General features: G+C 43.2%; 1 protein-coding gene across 8 annotated transcripts in view; it reads left to right on the top strand.

Annotated features, from left to right (window-relative positions):
• The first annotated feature begins 211 nt into the window (after nucleotides 1-211).
• PRIMPOL (primase and DNA directed polymerase) overlaps nucleotides 212-6,000 on the top strand; it is a 31,940-nt gene continuing 26,151 nt past the window's right edge. For 6 of the 8 annotated variants that reach the window (XR_006735415.1, XM_045552411.1, XM_045552405.1 and 3 more), the window contains exons 1-2: nucleotides 212-509; nucleotides 1,182-1,257. The gene's annotated coding sequence lies outside the window, so the exon portion shown is untranslated. Of the gene's footprint in view, nucleotides 510-1,181; nucleotides 1,258-3,898; nucleotides 4,109-6,000 lie in introns of those variants that run through there. The other 2 variants (XM_045552407.1, XM_045552408.1) reach the window with 2 other exon arrangements.

The following is a 6,000-nucleotide window of genomic DNA, read 5'->3' as shown; positions in this document are numbered from 1 at the left end:
CGCGGCCCCAGGAGGAGAGCTCGGGAGCCGGGCCCGCCGGCGCCGCCCCCGGCCCGCCCCTCTCGGCCCCGCGCGCCCTGCTCCGCCCTGACACGTCCCTCCATCGCGCTCGAACCCCGCCCCGCCGGGATCGGCGCCGCCTTCCCGCTGCGGCGCGCCCCGCCCTCCTCGCCGCTTGGGGGCCCGCGCCGCGTCTGCAGCCCGGGGAACGCGGCTTCCGCCTGGCGCCTGCGGGCGGTGAGCAGCTCGGGGGAGGGAGGCGGGGTGCGCCCCGCTGAGAAGAGGGCCAGGGTGGGCGCTGCCGCCCCGCGCGAGCTCCGGGAATGCGGGCAGCCGGCCGGCACTGGTAATCTCTGCTTCCCCTCGCATGTCCTTGGGTTACCCCAGTTCCCTGCCCTGAAATCAAAAGCCTTAACTGCCCTGCTGGTTCCCGGCCTGTTTTGCGGCACGAACTTGCTTCAGAGCCTGACACCAACTGTGAATCCTCGCAGGAGACTGTACCAACACACGTGAGCACAAATTCTGCGTCAAATTTCAAGGAGTTCGTAGCATTTTAAGTCAGGAACCTCATGGTAGAACCAGCCTGTCCCAGCATTTGTGTCTGTTCGGGTATGAGTCAGAGGTTATATTCCGTACATAAATATACAGAGTTATATATGTGGCTACCATTTTTGAGTGCTTATTCCGTGCTTTTACATTTCCGTAATAACATTTTATTTCGTCCTTTCAACCATCCTTCAGGGTAGGGATTCCGGTCCCTCTCCAAGTTTAAGGAGGTTAAGTAGTTAGCTCTTGCTAAAGGGAGAGTTGTAGGATTAAAACTTAGGCCTTTTTTTTTATCCCTACCAATTGGGGGAAGACCAGTGGTTGGCGGTCATTTTTCTGTTGCCTTAAAACTGAGGAATAGGATTCCCTCCGAAACCTACCAGTGGCTTGGCCAGGCCGTGATTCGCCAGGTGGGGACTAGTGTAACATGTTGAACAAGACCTCCTTACCCCATTCTGAGGGCCAGACCACTTCCTGTGCTAAACTGTCTTACAAAAGTGATAAAGCACCAGCGGTAGTTTTCTGTTTTCCTGTAAATTACGCTAATTTACTTACTCTGGAGAAATTTTAATCATAGCACAAAATAGGCCGGAGGCAGTGTTTTCCTGACTGAGCCCAGTAATTTCTCTTTACAGAGGTGTACCAAAGGTGACAACTTGATTTGAGCCAGGAAGGGGACAACTCCGGGAAGGGCAACGCCAGGCCTTCCAGGTGAGAGAAACATGTGCAAAGGGGCTTCTGGAGAGCTCCAGGAGCGGGGAAGAGGTTTTTACTGAGAAGTCGGAACATGAACGTTAAGAAATAAAACAGCTAAGTGACTGAGGGCCAGATTCTAGAGGGGAGCTTAGACTTCACGAGGTAAACTGTAGGGTGAATTAAGTGATGCTATTATCAATGGAAAAGAACCCAAACTCTAAAAATAATTTAAAGAGGTTTATTCTGAGCCAAACACATGCTGCCATGGCCCAGAGAGCCACGTCCAAGAAACCTTGAGCAAGTGGTCTCGCTGTGGTTGGGCCACAGTTTGGTTTTATACCTTTCAGGGAGATCAGAATTACATGTAAAGTCATCATAAATCAATACGGGGAAGGCATACATTGGTTTGGCCCAAAAAGGCAGGACATCTCGAAGCAGAGGATTACAGGTTTTAGGTAGGTTTAAAGATTCCTTGATTTGTAATTGGTTAAGGAAATGAAGCTGTGAAAGGCTTAGAATGTTTTAAGTTAAGGAAGTCTGTTAATCAGAGACAAGCTAGAACCTATGCAGGAACTCAGTGATCTGTTGAGTAGATTGATGACCTGCAGGTGGATTTAAACTTGGTCTTACATGGCCTTAAGCCTGTTAATGATTTTGTATCTTATTGTTACACAGAATAACTCCAAAAGGGACAGGGCATTTCTGACCTCCCTTTTCCTCACGGCCAGCAACTCAGCTTTAAGATTTTTTTTTTTGGTTGTGGGGGGATCCTCTTGGCCAAGAAGGGGGTCCATTCAGTTGGCTGGGAGGCTTAAGATTTTATTTTAGTTCACATTATGAATCATTAGTATCCCTCTGAAAAGTTACGAAAGTGGTTTAAGGGTGATTAGTCTGGCTAAGATGTGCTGTTTGAATAGGAGATCCTGTGGGGAGGATAGACAGGAGGAACTGGAAAACAACAATGTATTGCCATATGTTTTCTTACCTCTTACAAGAGGCTTTTGGGAAATTTAACTACGAGTTACTTCTGTTCAAGCATTCATAGCCAAATGAAAGTGACTAAAGTGAGGAATAAAAAGAAAATTTGGTCATTTATTGTATTTTATTTATTTATTGTCATTTATTGTATTTCATTTTTTAAAGAGATGTTATTAACCTGGGTAGTAAACTTATGTAATTATATTTCTGTAAATGAATTTGGATAACATACTTTTTTTTTTTTTTTTTTTTTTTGAGACAGAGTCTCACTCTGTTGCCCGGGCTAGAGTGCCGTGGCATCAGCCTAGCTCACAGCAACCTCAAACTCCTGGGCTTCAACGATCCTACTGCCTCAGCCTCCCGAGTAGCTGGGACTATGGGCATGTGCCACCATGCCTGGCTCATTTTTTCTATATATTTTTAGTTGTCCAGCTAATTTCTTTGTATTTTTTTAGCAGAGGTCTCACTCTTGCTCAGGCTGGTCTCCAACTCCTGAATTCAAATGATCCGCCCGCCTCAGCCTCCCGGAGTGCTAGGATTACAGGTGTGAGCCACCACGCCTGGCCCTGGATAACATACTTTTTGATGAATACTTTAGCATGGGAGAAATGGTATAAATGCATTGCAAGGGGCCAGAAAAGGAATTATATTAAGAAAACATTGTCAATTACCAGAATATTACTAAATACTAGGACTAGAGTATTGCCAGAAAACACAAAATACTGATGAATCTAATCTCAGGATGGAGGGAGAAGTTGGAGTTGAGGAATACAATTTTTTTTTTTTTTTTTGAGACAGAGTCTCGCTTTGTTGCCCGGTCTAGAGTGAGTGCCGTGGCATCAGCCTAGCTCACAGCAACCTCAAACTCTTGGGCTTAAGCGATCCTCCTGCCTCAGCCTCCCGAGTAGCTGGGACTACAGGCATGCGCCACCATGCCCAGCTAATTTTTTCTATATATATTTTTAGTTGGCCAGATAATTTCTTTCTATTTTTAGTAGAGATGGGGTATCAGTCTTTCTCAGGCTGGTCTTGAACTCCTGACCTCGAGCAGTCCACCCGCCTCGGCCTCCCAGAGTGCTAGGATTATAGGTGTGAGCCACTGCACCCAGCCGAGGAATACAAATTGAGGGAGAAGTGAGCTCCCTCCCATAGCCAGGCCAGCTTCAGTTCCCCCCACCCCCCAAAGCCAGTGATGATAGAGCTGGTGACCCCAGTCCAGCTGCTCCTGGGAACCAGGCCATCAAGTGTCACAGCTGGGCAAGTCTGGGCATAGACCCGGAGAAGCCAGGGCTCCTTAGTTCTGAGTCATCGCCCCATTTTCATCCGAATTGCCCTTTCTCCCACTACAGTTATTTTAAAAAAAGACTAACCCAGCCTTTTTTCTAGCTTGACCACCTTTAATTGTAAAATTGGTATGGAACATGGTTAAATAAGCATTTGGTGCAATGTTAAGAAGTAGCGAATAGAGCTCTTTAAATCTACTCTTTTAAAATACAGTAAGTATTTTCATTTGGAAATTGGAAACTATTACCAAAAATAGTTATGGTTCCTGAGTGAAAAGGAGTTTTGATACACAATTAAATAAAAGAAAGACAGCATTCTTTCCCACCAGGAATTAAAAGCATTTCTAATATGGTGACATACTCTCCCAGAGGGTAAGAATGAGGAATATGATAGTCCCCAGCTAGAATGCCAGATGCCTTCCTGGTCTCCATTTCCTTTGCTTTTGTCATTCAGCCCTCCTGGTGGAATAGCGGGAGTACCAGTTGTTTTCTGATCCTCACCCCAGCTGTTAAAATTGTCAAGCTGTGCAAAGCTCACAGGGGCATGACACGTACTGAACTTCTCTTTTGTTTCCTCTCTTGATGCTCCAGGTTTCCCCCATCCAGTGAGTATTAAATTGGTTTTCATAGTGACTCCACAATATTCTTGTATGACACATTCCCATGGTCCTGTCAGGAGTTTACAAAATCAAGAAGATTTTTCCTGATGTCAGTGTCTCCAAATGTGAAAATCCACGTAGTGATTTCTAGTCAGTTATTGGTTAGATACTAGCTGTGATTCAGATATGATTGTATTCTGTCAGATATGGTTGCATATCTGAAGAAATCAGATATGAATAAAACAATGGACTTTGTTAAAAGTAAGTTTCATAGAAAGAAGTCAGTTTCTCAATTAGGTTTATCTAAAAGCAGATTAAAGTAAACTGAACACTTAGAATCTATCTAGAAATAAGGAGCCATATCATATCACTTTGTATTGACAAGTTTAAGCAGTTTTTTACAAAATTTTTCCATCTCCTCCAATAAAATCATATTTTAGGCATAGCTGTTTTGAAATTTACATTGATGCCTTTAGGATTCTATTTCTGTTTCTTGGTTTATAATTAATAATTTTCATGTAGATTAGGTATAATTCTGAGAGAATAATCTTTCTTAGGCCTGTTATGATTGATATCAAATTTGAAATGTATGAATAATATGCCTTTATCCCTAACCAAGGTCATGATATTTCTACCCTCTCTTAATCTTTTAGGGAGATTCTGTTTTTCCTTCCAGGGAATATATTATTTGCCAATGAGTTTGTGTGGCTACAGAGTTTTCTGCTAAAATTCAAGAAAATAATTGTCAACTTGATAAGCACAAAGGAATTTACCCTTAAAAGCTTTAGTATATATTATTATTTTGCTTAAAAAACCCTAATATATCTGTTTTCCACATAGGTAAATTATGACATAGATGATATTAATGAAGAGGAGAACTATATCAGTTACCTGTTGCTGTGTAAAAACCAGCCCAAAACTTCACTGGCTTAAAAAGTATATATGTATATATGGCTTTATTTTTTCTTACAGTTCTGTGAGTTGGCTGGGCAGTTCTGTAGGTCTCTCCTGGACTCCCTAGGGCATTGAATTCAGATGGTGGCTGGATGATCCAAAATGGCCTAACTCAACATACCTAACAATTGATGCTGGCTGTTGGCTGGGATGCCTTGGTTCTTCTCCATATATAGCATGACAGTCTCAGGGCAGGACTCCAGGATAACCGAATCTGATGCAAAAGCACATATTAAACCTCTGTTTGCTTCACATTTGTCAATGTGACATTGGCCCAAAGCAAGTCATATGATATGGCCAAGCCCAGAGCCTGTATGAGAGTGAGCTTAGATGACATCTCTTCATCTAAGAAGGGAAAAATGGCAAGGGATTTGTGGCTGTTTTTAATCTACAGTGTAAGCCCCTCCCCCCCAACTTTCTAAAAACTCATCCTTTTTCCTTTGTAAATAAATCTTAATCCCAAATTGGGTGAGTATTGCGTGGCCCCTTACCTTGGCATGGCAAACATGGAAGTATTGTATGGAAAGAAAAATCACCATAGACGCCCAAAACTAGCCAATATCATGATCTCCATTCATTCACACATGGAGTTATTCTCCCAACTGAAAGAAACAAGTCGTGCTGGGAGAGAAGAGGAGAACTGGAAAGAAACAGAGGAATGGGGAACTAGGAGTTGCATATTGATGTTTAGAAATGAATTCTGCACTGGGAATAATAGCAGAAGAATGGTGGGTGAGGTGGTAGTACCAGTGGGGCCAGGTAGGTAGCGTGTGATGCAATAAAATGGTTATAATAAAAACCGTAAAGAAACAAAAAGCACTTATATTTTACGTGAGGCTTTGTAATTTAGAGAACATTTGCGTATGTATCTTACCACATTTATCCTCAAGGTAAGTATGTAAAGTATTTAAGAAGATACTGACTCCTGTTTTGCAGTTAATGAA

The sequence above is a fragment of the Lemur catta genome, chromosome 5 (assembly GCF_020740605.2).
Source record: "Lemur catta isolate mLemCat1 chromosome 5, mLemCat1.pri, whole genome shotgun sequence".
Lineage (NCBI taxonomy): Eukaryota > Metazoa > Chordata > Mammalia > Primates > Lemuridae > Lemur > Lemur catta.
Note: the sequence above shows the minus strand (reverse complement) of the source record. Positions and strands in the feature narration are given on the sequence as shown.